At 36.3% G+C, this 16,472-nt stretch overlaps 1 long non-coding RNA gene across 2 annotated transcripts; it reads left to right on the plus strand.

Moving 5' to 3' along the window:
• The first annotated feature begins 1,050 nt into the window (after positions 1 to 1,050).
• Positions 1,051 to 3,057, plus strand: LOC129892363 (uncharacterized). 2 transcript variants are annotated; one of them, XR_008767306.1, is made up of 2 exons: positions 1,051 to 1,199; positions 2,770 to 3,057. It is a non-coding gene; the product is annotated as an uncharacterized LOC129892363 (long non-coding RNA). The 2 variants fall into 2 exon arrangements; XR_008767307.1 differs by lacking the exon at positions 1,051 to 1,199 and adding an exon at positions 2,000 to 2,060.
• The last annotated feature ends 13,415 nt before the right edge of the window (positions 3,058 to 16,472 follow it).

Here is a 16,472-nt window from a genome sequence, read left to right on the forward strand (position 1 = left end):
TTATCATAATGTATTTGAAAAAGCAACTGAAGTGTAAATGTTCCTTATTATTCATGATGTATCGATATATTTGATGTATCTACAACTGATTATAAATTTGTATCAATTTATTCAAATGTATATGTTTCTTGTTATATTTCCGTATCAAATGTATTTATAGTTATTTGATATTGATTATACATTCATATCAATGTATCGAGTGTGCATGTTCCTTGTTATTCATTCGATAACAATGTATGAAAGTTTAACTGTAACTTGTCATAAATTTGTATCAATGTACTCAATTGTATTACTTTCTTGTTGTACATTTATATCATGTATTTGAGTGTATATATACACAATTATATATTTATTTTCATATATTTGAGTGTTTCTATAGTGTATTCATTACCGAAATATATTTATATCAATGGCGTATCAATGTATCTGTAACAACAGAAAATTTTATGTATAAATGACGTACAGGTAATAATCAGTGATAAAATGAAATCAATGAAGAAAAAAAGAGATCTTATAGCATAACTTTTTTATTATTATTGTAAAGATCTTGTGAGATTTTCAGAGTCCTGTTGATTATGAAAAATTGAGATATTAGTGAGTTATGCCAAATTTCCTTTTTTTAGAAAGTTATTGTTGCACAATTAATATATTGCATTAAATATTGTATTTGTATTCGGAGTAACTGTAACACCCCAATTTATTTTTAAGATTTTTTTTTTTTTAAGTTATGTTTTTGGATGATCTGACTTCAAGAGGACATAACCCTATCAAAATTTGAAAATTTGGGAAAACTCATAAAATGAAAGTTGTAGATAATTGAAATACCTTGCCAACCATAGGTCATGGGCTTATATATGATATCGGAATAAAAAGTTATGGACATTGTAAGGCAGAAGGGTCAAGATGGACAGAAAATTTGGCCCAACCCGATTCCAAATCGGGTCAGCCCATATTTCTTACCATGTAAGAGATAAGTTCAGCCTTATCTCTTTCCTTTCATTCAATATACTTCCAGAACACCATAGAAATATATATATATATAGAGAGAGAGAGAGAATTAAAAGCTATTTTTGACCCAAATTCGAGTCCCGATTTCTGAAGCTCGTGAAGAGAAAAACGTTGCACGTTGTGTTGTCTTCATTTTGAGCTAAAAATCATAGAAGAAGGAGTGTATTAAGGTGGTTGACTTATACTTCAAGGTAAGATTTAGTTGTTGTTTTTCCTTATTATCAAGCTTGTTTAGAGATTTAACGGATTAGAACGGATAAAATAGTGTTATAAACTTGTTTGTTGCTTTGTTGGAATTTATGGATTAGGGGATATTTTGGTTGGATTAAATGGGTGGAATTAGTTAAGTTATGAAGTAGAATGATTGGTTATATTGTTGTTGATGTTCTTGATAAGTTGTTGTTGTCGAAATTGGGGGAATAAACTTTGGTTGCAAACCCGTTTTTGGTTGGGACTGCTGTTAGTAATTGTAGTATAACTCCTTGTGTAAAACTTAGTTTTGAGTGATTCAAGATGTTTTGGAAAGCTATTTCATATGGATATAACTTTTATTTAGGATCCAAAATCCAGTTTTGCTTTTATTGACTCAAAAAATGGTGATGAAGTACAGGGGAGGTGCTGCCCAGATTTTGGTCTAAAAATCCTACATGGACTGCTGTGGGTATTTTGAGTATATCTTGTTGTACATAATTGCTGTAGGGGTGATTCAAAGTTGTATATGACCCTAAGACATATATCTATAACTTTCTTTGAGGACACAAAGCCTAATTATCCCATTTACCCCTTCGAAACTGAGCAGCAATACAAGACAGTAGTGCTGCCCAGAATTTCCGTTTTGATACTTTGGGTTGATTTTCAGTAATTTTATGTTTAGTTTCGATATGCTGGAACTTTTAAACTTAAGTAGATATTTGATTGTGTATTTAAGGTGTATATTCTCTTATACAAGCTAAGATGAACTGTTTGACGAAGTGAATTTTGGTTGATCTATGACATAGAGAAATTAAACTCCGCGAGTGGTGGTAGAACTTGTTGTATGCTAAAACGCCAAGGTTCGTGTATAAACTTGAACTTGAAATATTTTATTTTTCAGAAATTTAAAGTATTTTATTGGGTTGTTTCCTTACTCCTTGTTTTGTATTTTGGTATGACTATTATCTCAAGTATTGCAAAACTTTCGTTGAATCGCCCACTTGTACGAATTGCTTGATCATTTTGCATTCTTGTTGGGAATTTGTCCTTCTTGTTACGGTGACTTGTCATCGATATTGGCATGCCTCTCGATTCAGATCTTGCCCATCTTGACTTTGGATTTGCATTTCGTCTTGACGATGGATTTTCGTCTATTTTTGAGTACGAGTGAAAAGCCACTTTCAACATGGTCTTTGATCTTCTTGATATTGGGTGACGACCCTTCTTGATATGGACACTTTTTGATTTCGGGGCTTCGGTCCATCTTGATATTGATTGTGCTTAGTGTGAAGGCATGACGTACATATGGGGTGAAATTGATTATTTGACTACTCTTTTGAATTAAATTATAAGCATTCTTGGTACTTAAGCCTTTGAATATTAGTATTGATATTTTGAAACTCTCTAAGATTTGTATTTGATACTTGATATACTTGTTCACTTGGACTTAATGCTACCTTATTGAACCACTTATGATGAAAAGGGAAATTTAGAATTTTTAATGGCTCTAAGTCCAAAGGTTATACACCACTAAGCTTTATGCTTAGCGATAGTTGTTTCCTATCGTAGGTGATATGCAAGGCGGGATATGAAGATGGTCATGTGGAGTAGACTTTTTGGGAGCTCTTTTGAAGATCACATATGCATATACATCTAGTTTTTGTATATTATTTTGGGGACTTGTACATGATACATGTGTGACACTTATTTACGAAATTTTGAAGGCTTGTAACTTAAACCAAGTGACTAATTTTGTTATTTTAGAGTGTGCTTTTTAACTCAAGTAATGCAATGTACTAGGTTATATTTTGACTTGTCATTATGCACGAAGGAAGATAATATTTTTGTGATAATTACTTATTTGAAGTTTTGTGTATTTTATGGACCTGCAGTATTGTTGAATTGGAAATCATTTTTTTTAAATAAAACTCATATATCTTATTTCAATAAGTTTTTTTTTGGGTAAAATAATAGAAATAATTAGTTTTTGTTTCGTAAGTGGTATTCTCCTAAAAGGGGATGCTACAGTAACTCTTCACGGAAAATACATTGATATACATCTAATAGCAAATAATAATATAGCTACGGATTATAATAACTAAAATATAGCTAAAGAGGCCTAATTTCAATCTATTATTAGCTACTTTTAAAATTTCCTCAATTTTTAATACAAAACAATACGACATCAACATAGAATAAGAAAAGTTGAAGCATTCTCTTTACTTTGGACATCATAACATGATTAATGGGTGTTTTTGGAGAAAAGCTTTTACTCAAAGATCATATTCTATTCCCAAAAAATAATATCTTAGTGGTACGATAGTTATAAAAAATTTAAAAACATTTTCTATAAAAAGTTATTTTTATAAGAAATAACAAATTATGCGACACGAGTTTACCTGAGACAAGTTTATATAGGGCGAGCAAGAGCAAATTTTAAAAAAGCAAATCAATCTATGTAGGGTGGAAGGGACGGGTTGAAGTCTTCACAAGTTTGTGCAAGTCTATAAAAAATTCTAATATTCTCCCACTTAAACTACACACACAACAAGTCCATAAAAACACTAACATTCTCCCACATGGACATGGATCAAGTAGAAATGTGTAGCATGGAAATGACATGCAATGTGAGTTAAGCATGCCTATATAAGCAAAAATAACTTTATAATTGTATGTCACTTGATGACCTCAAAACATTTGCTATCATAATCTAAAGCAACTTAAAACAATTTCATCCATCAATCGTGTTAATATTGAACCAATACAACTTTTGTTTCACCCCACTGTGAATCTATCTTTCTTTATCGTGCTTTTGATCCTCTCAATGGGAGAATGAAATCATTAGTGAAAAGATCTGTTGTTCGATCTGGGGGAGATGAAACCAATATAGTATCATTAATCCCTCTGGCCTGCCTTTCAAATGAAACAGTTATAAAATATATGGTCGAAAGCCTAATTCTTCCCTTATCAATGTTTGAGATGCCTGGTTGTGCCAATTTCCCTAGTTGACAATATGACTTTTATGCCTGGCGGCAACTCAGATCTTATGTTCATCCTAGCGTAGTGCCCGGCTTGCTTAGCAACCAAAGCTAGCTTACTAAGGTAGTTTATTTTTTCATTTTGAAAAAAAAGGCGAAGGGATTTTTCCTTGATTGCACGAGCCATCTATCGATGAACAGCGGATTAACGGAGCTCTTGTCATTGCTTTATTTTTCTCTCCTTTCCTATCAATGAGTTCTGACCCTTTTGTTCGAAATTTCTTCGTTTGTACTAAACCGCTTGCAGAATCAAATCATGGAGCGGACTAATACTCTATTCAACTAGAGAAAGAATCTTTATTAAATAAGATGCCTCCCAAGCACCGGGGGCCAACCCTTCTATTTCATTTTTATTATTATTTTTGACCCTACAATGGCAGAACCTAGAAAGCTGCTCTTTTTTCTCTATCCCGTGGTTTGATACCGTTTAGCCTCTAGCTAGGAAGTCTTTGCTTCTTCTATCCATCTCGATCAAAAGCCCCTTCTTTCCTCATCTGAGGGACTTTTTTTTTAGAATTTCTTAATAGAAAGAGGAAATCAGTTGTTCAGAAGAGAATACAGAGAATCTGCGAGGAGCTAGAAGCACCTAGCAGTTCGAGGAGTTAGCCAGATATGGGTCGAATCCCTGCCTCGAAAAAGTTAGGACTTTTGGGCAGATTCCAGTATCCTACCCATCTCTTTCTGCCGATTCTCCGGGTTGTCTATGTCACTAGAATAGGTGAGGAAGACCTCTAATAACTGTACTGGCAATTCAAGATGAACTCCTTCCATGCCAACAATAATAGTACTAAACTTTCAAAAGAAGAGAGATGAGATCAAGCTTTAAAGTTGGTAGCTGAAAGAAAGCAGGAACGAAGCTGGTCTATCGAATCAGCCCCTACGATGGTCTCTTATCCGTATAAACTGGATGAAGTGATGGGGGATTTCATTCAGTCTATCCAGCGGAGGCTCCTATCCAAATACTCTTATACTCCCAAAGAAAGAAGAGCCCTTCGATTCGGGCCCTTTCTCGCTTTTCTTTGTAAGGGAGATTTGTGCACAGACAGCAATGAAGTAAGAGTCTAAAACACTATATGTAGAGATGCCTTAGCTCAATAGATCAACGAATCAGGAGATGACTTCTTAAACGTTCGCAAATGGAAAAGAGTTGCTTTAGGCACGAACCACAAACCCTCTTTACTTCTATTGCCTCTCTTCACCCTGATATTGGGAAAGTTCTAGAGGTTCTTGATGAAATGAAAACTTCATTCAAAGAACTCAACCTATTTATCTACCACATCTCCGAGACATTCCCTTGGAATTAGGAATGTCTTGGGAACCAACTTGAAAATTTACTTTTTATGATTACATTAGCAATAATCCAGAAAGTGGATCTATTTCATTTTTTTCTCTTTTAAGAAAAGAAAAATCTTGTTTCCCGAATCATTGTACATTTACATTTGAATTAGGCATTCTGTGAAAGTAATAGCCTTATGTTATGGCCGCCCCCCGACTTACGGCTTTTACACTACTACTATTCTGATGTGAGCTGTTCAAATTGGTTGAATCTTTCTCAATCATCTTAACCGGAACTTCTATGCAACATGTACGGAACATGCCAAAATAAAAGGCCTGCATCCATCATAGGTTAGCATAGCAGACAATAACGTGAAATCCAGGAAGGAGAGGGGGAATAAATGCTAAATTTGAAGCAAATCGAAAAGTGAGTTCCCGTGGAGAACACCATGAAAACTTCGCTGAATTTATCATCAACCTTGATTTTGCTACGCTCAATAAGAACCCGAAATAGTGAAAATAGGTTCATGTTCTGCCCTTAATACCCTCGATCCGATGGTCCTCATTCTTCCACTTGGAAAGCTGCTACTGTGAACAACAAAGTCAAGGATGCTTCTAGAAACCGTCTAGGTTCTTCTTGTCCCCACTTCAAATGCACCTCTGTATTGATCCAATCCATCTTCCCTGGCCTCCTCAACCTCTGGAAAACCGCTAAAAAAAGATTGAACATGTGGGAGGATCTGAACGAATTTTGCTTTCATTTCCCCATATGGAGCACTGAGTTACTTACGTTATAGTTTTTAGCAGGCAGGCTACACTCTAGATGGCTAGGAAGGCTTGCTAGACAGCATCCAGACTAAAGAACCGAGTGAGGTATAGACAGATTATACCATAGTTTATGTTATGGCGAGATGAAGGGATGAAGCCAAAGGCCCCCTTACTTGCTTTTGCTTACCAGACAAGAAGGATTATTAGACTTCTTTTGACCATGATTGAGCCCTATAGTAGTAAAACCTCTTGAACCAGACATACGACTGGAAACCTGAATAACCCTTGTTCTCTTATGAGATTTTCGGACAGAGACCTAAATTCCATTAGATTCATTCCTAAACTTACTTTGTTGCAGCACGATGATCAGTTCGAGAGTGCTGGAGATAAGAGAAAGTGGTAAAAACCTCTCTTATTCGGTCACCGAGTGGCTCTTGGCTTCATAAATATATCTATGTTCTTGCTTTTTCACTACCAATGAGTATGCAACTTTGGATTAATAAAGACCCAACTCACTATTCTATTTGTACTTCCTTTATCATGGGCTTTTGAGCAAGGAAAAAAAGGTAGGAAATTACGTGTGATGAAAGGAAAACCGCTATTTCCTTGGTCTTTATTCTTTCGAAATAACCTGCTACAAAACTATCGAGCAGGGGTAAAAATACGATAAGTAGATACATAATTTCGAGTGTGATTAGACAAGAAATAGAAACATCTCTTTTTCATTTCTATTTACCTAGTTCATATCTATGTTTCATGTGTTCCTAGGAGGAACTCGATCTCAGAATACCACCTAAATAACTACAGCCAAAGAGTTAAATAGGTCGGATGAGTTGTATTTCGTTTTCCTTTTGTTAGTTTATTAGGCAGGGCCAAATCCTTCTCCCTAAAAATTCCTTATTTTGTTTTCTCGGTGAGTAAAGTCCCTCCCTCCTCCCTCCCCCTTTTTCAATAAAAAAGCCCCGCGGGGCCCTCTCTGTTAAGGAAGGAAATGAAATAATCTCAATTTTAAGATAAATTCGGTCTGATGGTTGTTCTCCACCCCAGAAATGACAACAACTGGGTCAAGAAAGTAGGCACCGGGGATGGACCTCTCTAAGAATACCTTAAATAGGTATTTGGGCTAGATAGACCGGGACTCTCCATTACTTGGAAAAATCAGCTCATTTGTCTTCTTATATACATCTAAAAGCCTGCACTCCAACCCATCGCTTTATGCTGTGGCAGAAGACCTTCTCGCAGATAATTTCTACTCAGTGTGCCGCGAGTGGCTTCTCGATGAATAAGCTGCGATTGCTCTTGTTAATACAGTTTCCTTTTTTTAGGTAGTTTTGTATTCTAATTATCCTGTCTGACCGGCTTAGGGGACAGCTAGACGATTAAAGATCAAGCAAGCGAATATAATCAAAGAGCTTCCCCATTTTCTCCTTCTTAGACTTTTTCGACTACTTCGAATGGAATATTGTGGGAAAGGGGTTAGACTAACTATCGGAACTGTCTACTTCGCAAGCCTTCACTACCCGGTTCTGTAACTTTCCTTCTTTCGTCCATCCACGAGGCTGTTGTCCCTACCATTACCCTTTATCAAGCTAGTTTACAAGAGTTCTGGCTTTCCCAATCGGACAAACTTTTAAGGAATAAAATGGGTTTCCCCTATTATATTTATATGCAGTCCTAACCTTGTTACTCTTACTTCTACTAGCAAGAGAACTTTTGCTCGAATATCAACGCAGGGAGCCGCGAGGAAAGGAGCTGAAAGCCACTCGGCATATTTCAAATACTTGAATGCCCCGCTGACACGAAGTGATTTAGAAATATTCTTCTTTATCGATGGTGATCGGTCATGGTATCCATATGGTTCAGTCAAAATTTTCATTAGGAAAATTCAAAAAATAAAAAGTAAACAAAAAAATAATCAAAAGGATTCAACATCTACTATATTTATGTAAAAAAAATCATCTTATATATACAGTAAAATTTTCTGACGAATGGGTCTGATTCCGCCACGGAAGGATGTCTTAAAACATATGTATCACTTGAATTAATGTCAATTTCTTTTTGCTTCTACCGATCATCGAGCCTGATCGATGAATGGAATCCTCACTTACGCAATGAAATTGAATTGATGGAGTAGCCAGGACTCGACCTTATTATCTCGTGCAGAATTCTTCCTGTGTTGAGGCTTCTGTTGGTCATTTTTACCAGCTTTCTTCCCGACATATTTGACTCTCTGGCCGTAGGTATTTAGATGGTATTTCGAGATCAAAATCCTCCCGGGAACACACAAAACAAAAATATGAACCATTCCTGGTAGAGCTGGGAAGGTAGAAACCTATGATGGTGGTTGTTAACCTTCTATTTAATGGTCTAGTTGAGTTCAGTGATTCGAAGGAGTAAAGTGTCTTAGTCAAGGGGTAATATGTTAGAAAGTTCAAAGTTTATATATAATGTTTGTCGGTGCATTAAATGTCCTAGTTGTCCAGTACCAGTCAATTGAATGATCAAGGCATCGGTTGATCTTCGACCGTCTTGACACCTTAATATCAAGGAACCCCCCGAATTGGGACTCATATTGGATGGTTGAGTATGATTCTACCACAACGAGACAGGTATCATCGAATCGAAGGCCGAATAGAAAGCATTCCCCCTAATTAAGAGTGCTTCTGCCCCGCCAACAACTCTCTGGTCTCCCTAGGTGCTTATGCTACTTAACAAAAAAGCAGGCATGAGTAGGACATTCCATACAAATCTTTCTGATCCGCTAGCTAGTGGTCCTCTCCTTAGATTCAAGTGACTTTCAACTCCTCTCAAATCCCATGTTTTCATCGACAGGTAGGGTGCTTACTTTAGATCTACTAGAGCATGTAGATCTACTAGACTACAAAGAAAAAAGCTTCAACCTATGCGGGGGTAAGGGCGGATGTAGCCAAGTGGATCAAGGCAGTGCATTGTGAATCCACAACGCTTTTTCTTAGCTAAAGAAAGAGATTACTCAATCTATTTCTGTATCGCTCATGATATATATCAACACTCGGACATCCATTGCAAGTGCATATCCCACTTTTGCACAACAGGGTTATAAAAATCCATGAGAAGCTTATTTCCTCCCTCCTCATATAGGAGCGCATTTTGTTTTCAAAAATGAGTTGTAGATGAGTCGATTCGGTGTGCGGGAAGGTTTTCCATCATATGGCTCACCAACTTGATCTTCCGCGGGAATCGTATGTCTGAACAGTCCTGGAAAAAAGGGTAAGGTCTCGCTTTTCTTTGCTGCATGGGCTTGGAATTGCTTTGATGATGAGTAGGCTTGTTGTGCGAAAAGAAGGCCCGACTCCAAGTTGTTCAAGTAGCGTATTGTAATACCTTCTCCTAAAATTTTCCCTAAGATTCGTACCTTTCTTGTATTCGTGTAGGGTCGAACTCTATTATTGTGGGGTATATACCTAAGTTAAGATGAGTCCCTCATGAATTGAAAAGTGTTAGAGGTGATGTGGGGTCGCAAAGAACCCCTAGGACCAAGCTAAGTCCAAAAGATTCGTCGTGGCTAAGTTTTAGAATGAGTTCGTATAAGGGGTCGACTTCTAACGACCCTATCTTTTGAAAGACGATAATCTAGGTGGACCACGACCTATTAAATTAAAAAAATGTTAATTTTCTTAAATATGTTGTTTATCTTGAATTGTTGATTTAAAACCTTGAAGTTGTGTTGAGTCCCAAAAGATTTGTTAAATGAATAGAGAAATGATTGAATAGGTTTACATGTTGTTATAAATGCATATTTAATCTACTTTTGAAAGATATGATTGAGATTGATCGGATAGTATGATTGGAGAGGTTTGATTGTGATAGAGTTGATGAGTCGACAAGGTTGTAAATGAAACTTGTCGATATGATTTGATTGAGTTGATTGGATGGAGTTTTATGAGCATTGAGTCTTGGGAGGAGTATCGAGCACCGAATTAGGTAAGAGTATAGTCCATACTCGAACCCAATAACTACGTCGCCAAACGTAGGAAGGGACTGAACCGTTAAAGTCGGATGCTTCCCCAAATTTATTGTCCTGACATTATAGGACTTGGTTGGATTGGATCCATGATTGGTTGATTCGTTCATGCCCTGGCAAAGTATGAACGGACGCAGCAACAACGTCGGTTTGTTGTACTGTCACTAGGTCATAAGTGATGGTTGTCAGATAAGAGAAACTCCCACATAGGTCTTGATAGTACTCTGAGTCAAATTGAGTTGAATTGTATGTGATTTGGTCCCGTCTAAACTATATTCTTGCTTAGACTTAGGATGCTTGATTGAGTTGTACTTCTTTCTGATGTGGTCTCATTCGGTCATTTTATATATTCGTACATTTCATGTACTGATGCTATTTGGCATGCATTATTTCATGATGCAGAGAAAGGTACTAGAGATCATCAACCGGCGCACCATTGAAGATCTACACACTCGCAACTAGTTGGTGAGTCCTCCTAGTTTTCGGAGGATGTTGAGCTTTCCTGTATAGTCTGTGTTGTTTTCCTTTATTTTGACTGTTGATAGCCATGGGCTTGTCATTGACACTTCCTAGATTGTTGATAGAGGATTCATAGACCGGAGTGTAGAAATGTTGGAGTGTTCTTTTGAGTAGTACTTCCATAACTATTGTTGATTCGATAGTTGTTTGGCCTTCGGCCCTAATTTATGAATAGTATTTCATTGATTGAGTCTCTCCGCTGAGAGAATGTGATTGAATGAATGTGTGGCTGGACCAGGAGGTTCGCTTGGAGGCCAGCAATGGCTTTCGAGTGCCAGCCACGCCTAGGGTACCCTCCCGGGGCGTGACACGTAGTGCCCGGCTTGCTTAGCAACCAAAGCTAGCTTACTAAGGTAGTTTACGTTTTCATTTTGAAAAAAAAAGGTGAAGGGATTTTTTCTTGATTGCACTTGAATAAGAAGACCGGAGTCTACTTTCACATTAGGAGTTTCCTTATTTCAGATTATGTAAAGTACCCAAGGGCGTAAGCCTTTCGGCTGATTTAAGATGATAAGAAAGATGAATCAGATCTTCTTCTATTCCCTGCATCAAGCCTGATTAGCTCGAGTAAAGTGAAGTAATTTCCTTTTTTTTCTCTCAAAGGCAAAGCTCCTTCTTTTCGAAATTGTATAGTGTTCAATAAATGTTGACATATCGATACTAGAAGCCTCCAGAGCAGGCCTGGAAGACTATGAGCCCCACCTCCTGCGTGCGAACCGAATGATGTAGGTGCATAAGAGTACTTCGCGCCATAACCTCTAGCTTATATTTCTAAATGGCTTTCTTCATAGTTGGAGGTTAGGATTCAGAGTCATAGGCATTCTTGTCAATACTAATCCATGGAAGGAGGATATTCAAAAAAAGAAAATGGGAATGTAAAATTTGCAATTTTTCTAGTTAGAATGGATTGGTCGTACCTATCCAATCAATAGTTATTTATGACTGATTCAAGTTTAGACTATGATGACTGTCATCCTCACTTACGCAACGAAATTGAGTTGATGGAGTAACCAGTGCCCTTGAGTTATTCTCTTGTTCTCCATAAGGAGTATATTTTTTAAACCAATTTTTGTCATAACAGACATGACAGTTTGCACCAGAATCATCCCACCATCCATCAACATTCTCATACTACTCAAGTGCTTGGAACGGGAGATGTCGAATTGTGTTTTACCTCTGGAAGGATATTAACTTTGAAAGATGTACTTTATACTCCTTCCATGAGAAAAAACTTGATGTCTAGTTTTCTTCTTAATAAAGCAGGCTTTAAACAAATTATTGAATCTGATCAATATGTAATTGTGAAAAAAGGTATTTTTGTGGGAAAGGGGTATGCTTGTGATGGGATGTTTAAACTGAATGTTGAAATGAATAAAATTTTTACTTCTGTTTGCATGCTTTCTTCTACTAATTTTTGGCATGCTCGTTTGTGTCATATTAATGATCGTTATGTTGGAATCATGAGTAATTTAGGATTAATCCCAGTGATTAAAAAGAATTTTGAAAAGTCTGAAACTTGTAGTAAAGTAAAAATCACTAAAAGGCCTCATTTTAAAGTTGAAAGAAAAACAGATTTATTAGAATTAGTTCACACTGATATTTGTGAACTTGGAGGAATTTTAACTCATGGCGGAAATAGATATTTTATCACTTTCATTGATGATTTTTCTAAGTTTACATATGTTTACTTAATGAAAAATAAAAGTGATGCTTTTGAAATTTTTAAATTTTTCCTCCATGAGGTTGAAAATCAGTTTGGAAAGAAAATAAAAAAAATTAGAAGTGATAGAGGCCGTGAATATGAGTCAAATGAGTTTAATTCTTTTGTTAGATCATTGGGAATAATTCATGAAACTACTCCTCCTTATTCTCCTTCATCTAATGGTTTAGCGGAAAGAAAAAATAGAACTTTGGTTTAATTGACTAATGCCATGCTTATTGAGTCAAATGCACCTTTGAATTTTTGGAGTGAAGCTATTTTGACTGCGTGTTATGTGTTAAATCGAGTGCCTCATAAAAAGACTAAACTAACACCTTTTGAGTTGTGGAAAGGTCACAAACCAAATTTGGGATATCTAAGAGTTTGGGGTTGTTTAGCCTTTGTGAGGCTAATGGATCCCAAAGTTACAAAATTGGGTAAGAAAGTTACTACTTTGTCACGCCCCGGGAGGGTACCCTAGACGTGGCCGGCACTCGAAAACCATTTTTGGCCTTCAAGCGAACCACTTGGTCCAATCACACTTTCATTCAGTTACACTCTATTAGCGTAAGACTTAAATCATAAGAATACTATTCATAATAAGGCCGAAGGCCAACCACATCTCCATTCAACAACTAGAAAAAATAAAACTAGTCACAACGAAACAATTCAGCATCATCCACACTCTAGTCTATGAAGCCTCTATCAACAATATAAGAGGTGCCAATGGCAAATTCATGGCTACCACAAATCAAAATAAAGGAAAACTAACTCAAAGCTGAAAAGATAACTACGGTATCCTCCGAAAACAAGGAGGACTCACCAACTAGCTAGAAGTGAATAGATCTTCAACGATGCGCCTGTTGATGATCTCTAGTACCTGTCTCTGCATCATGAAATGATGCAGGCCAAATGGCGTCAGTACGTGAAATGTACGAGTATGTAAAATGGCCGAATGAAACATACATCAAGGTGGGATCAAATCAACTCAGAATCTTAACTCAGAAGAAGGTACAACTCAATCAAGATGTTTTGAGTCTAAACAAAATATAATTTAGACAGGACCAATCACATACAATCCAGCCCAATCCATCCCAATCTGACTCAGAATACTATCAAGACCTATATGGGAGTTTCTCTTATCCGACAACCATCACTTATGAGCTAGTGATAGTACAACAAGCCGACATTAATGCCACGTCCGTTCATACCTTGCCAGGGTACGAACGAATCAACAAATCATAAATTCATAACCAATCAAGTCCTATTATATCAGGACAGTAATTTGGAAAACATCCGACTTTAACGGTCTAATTCCTTCCTACGTTTGGCGACGTAGTTATTGAATTCGAGTTATTACTTACTCTTACCCAATTCGGTACTCGATACTCCTCCCAAGACTCAATGCTCATAAAACTCTATCCAATCAATTCAATCTAATCATATCGACCAGTCTCATTTGGACCTTTGTCAATTCATTAATTCTATCCCAAATCAAGCTTCTTGACCAATCATATTATCCAATCAACCCCAATCTTATATATTTTTTTTAAAGGCATGTAAAAGACAATGGCCTAGTCTATATCTTTTTTTTTATTATTATTTTTAGGAAATCTCAAGAATATTGCTTACTTTACTTTCTGTCATCACCTTTGACTAGAAAGAATGTCTTTCCATAGTGTTCTTTTGCCAAACATTATTATTTAATAACTATCCAAGTTGTCCCAAACCAAACCAAACACTTCACGTGAAATTAGGAAATAAATGATAAAGTTAGCTTTTTCTATATTATTAGAATATATCAAAGTGGAAGTATTATATGAATGTACTAATAGGAATATAACTTTTTCTTAAATATAATTTAATTTCATGATGCTAATGGAATTCCATTGAGGCATCAACTCACAGAAATTGGATTCATGCTAACTAAAAGGTTAATCAAATATTGTCTTCATCTTATTTCTAGCAATTTGGATCTGTGAAGGTGTTAAACTAATGAAAACATCCTAACCAACATTTTAGTATTCTTTTTATGTTCCATCATTTGGTAATTGAATTAAACTGTAACGTACCAACGGATTCCAAGTTACTGCAAGTTAATTATCTATTGCTAATATAACAAAAATATGTTTAACAACTCATATCAATCAACTCTTAGACATAACAAAATATGTATAACAACTCATATCAATCAACTCATATCAAACATGAAATATTTATCAATTTCTCAACTTATCAATATCAACATAACAAAATCAAGTTAATAGATGTATGAACTCATTAGGACATAAATCTATCAAAAAACCCAATTCTTATGAAAATTCAATCTCAAAGAAGATGTAGGGAACATGGTGAATTTAATCCATATTTTTAGTAGCCTTACATACCTTAGTGTAGATTTTGAAGAAACCTTGATGTTAGGTCTTCAAAGGGAAACTTGAATCCTTGAGTTTGAGAGGATTTTATTGGAGATAATTTGAGAGAGAAGGGGATAAAGATTTGGGCTATTTGGAGAGGAAAAAGACTGAAATTATGATCCAAAACGCGTCCAGTTATGTATATAGATATTAGGTAATTTTACCAAAATATCCCTACAAAATCTGGAAAATCGGCCAAAATTCGCTGCAGGTCTTCTCTGTTCGATCAAGCATAACTTTTGACTCCGAATTCGGAAAAATACAATCTTGGTGGCGTTGGAAAGGAGACTCAAAGACCTTTAATTGGATAGGTTATGGGACACCCAGTTCGTTATATGTTTGGAGATATGGTCATTTGAAGTTGACCCTTATACTAACTCATTCGGAAACTTAGCCGAAAGGAATTCTTTGGACTTGGCTTGATTTTTGGGATCCCTTATGACCCTAAATCACATCTAATATATTTTAAATACTTATGAATAAATCATAGATCATATATACAATTTGAATCCTTCGAGTTCGATCTTATACGTACATGAAGAATGGTCCGAATCTTAGTGGAAAAAAAAGTTGGGGTGTTACAGATATCGCCTTCTCTCATCGTTAAAGGCACCGCTGTCCTATCTAGATCGAGTCACAACTACTTATTATAGAAGACTCAGGCACACTCCCCTATACTTCAGCCCTTTTAAGTAAGGGTCTCATATAGAGCTCTATCGAATCAGATCAAAAAGGGCATAAACGGCGGGCCCTATGTTGGGTAAGTGGGAAAAAGTGCTCCTTCTGCTAAGTTGGAGCTAGGAAAGTTAAAGCAGGACATTTGCTGTCAGGAAAATTCTATTAAAGCAGGACATTTGCTGTCAGGAAAATTCTTACATTGTTGAGGGATAGATAAAATCTATTTTCTCCGTGACTAGATGCCGACCTACTCAATATCTATAAAGAGAGACAGATTTCGCCTGCTTCTCTACTGAGCTAACCAAAATGGAGAGTCCGAACGAACCTGGGATTTTAGAGGCGAATGACAATATAAAGGTTCCCAAGTCATCCATGGAGGCCAAGCAAGCTCTCCATCGAGCTGCCAGAATGGTCACAAATAGAGAGAAAAAAAAAGAATATGTTAAAGGTTTCTCGATTGAATACGAAGTTTAACATCCTGAACTGCAAGGGTCTTACCACCTTCTTGATTGACTATATTTGAGTCTTTGGAGTACTTTAGGATTATATTCCGCCTAGCCCGGGTAAATAAGTATTAGGTCCACCAGTGCACACAATTATTATGTTATTATCTTCTGCCCATTTAACTACTCTTCAAGACATTTCTGCTGATGACCCTTGCTTTATAGCAGGAGCAACCTCAATTGCCATTGTAAAATCCTTTCTTCATTTACAAACACTAATGTGATAATATTCCTAACAAAGATTCCGTTTAACTTGATCTTAGGACATCACCTTCCTCAATGCAATGAAAAACTAGGAGCACCAAAGCGATGAAAGCCATTTATCGCAATTGAATATTCCATATTCACAAATTCCAACATAACCAAATGACA

Source organism: Solanum dulcamara, chromosome 6, assembly GCF_947179165.1.
Source record: "Solanum dulcamara chromosome 6, daSolDulc1.2, whole genome shotgun sequence".
NCBI classification, from domain to species: Eukaryota; Viridiplantae; Streptophyta; class Magnoliopsida; order Solanales; family Solanaceae; genus Solanum; species Solanum dulcamara.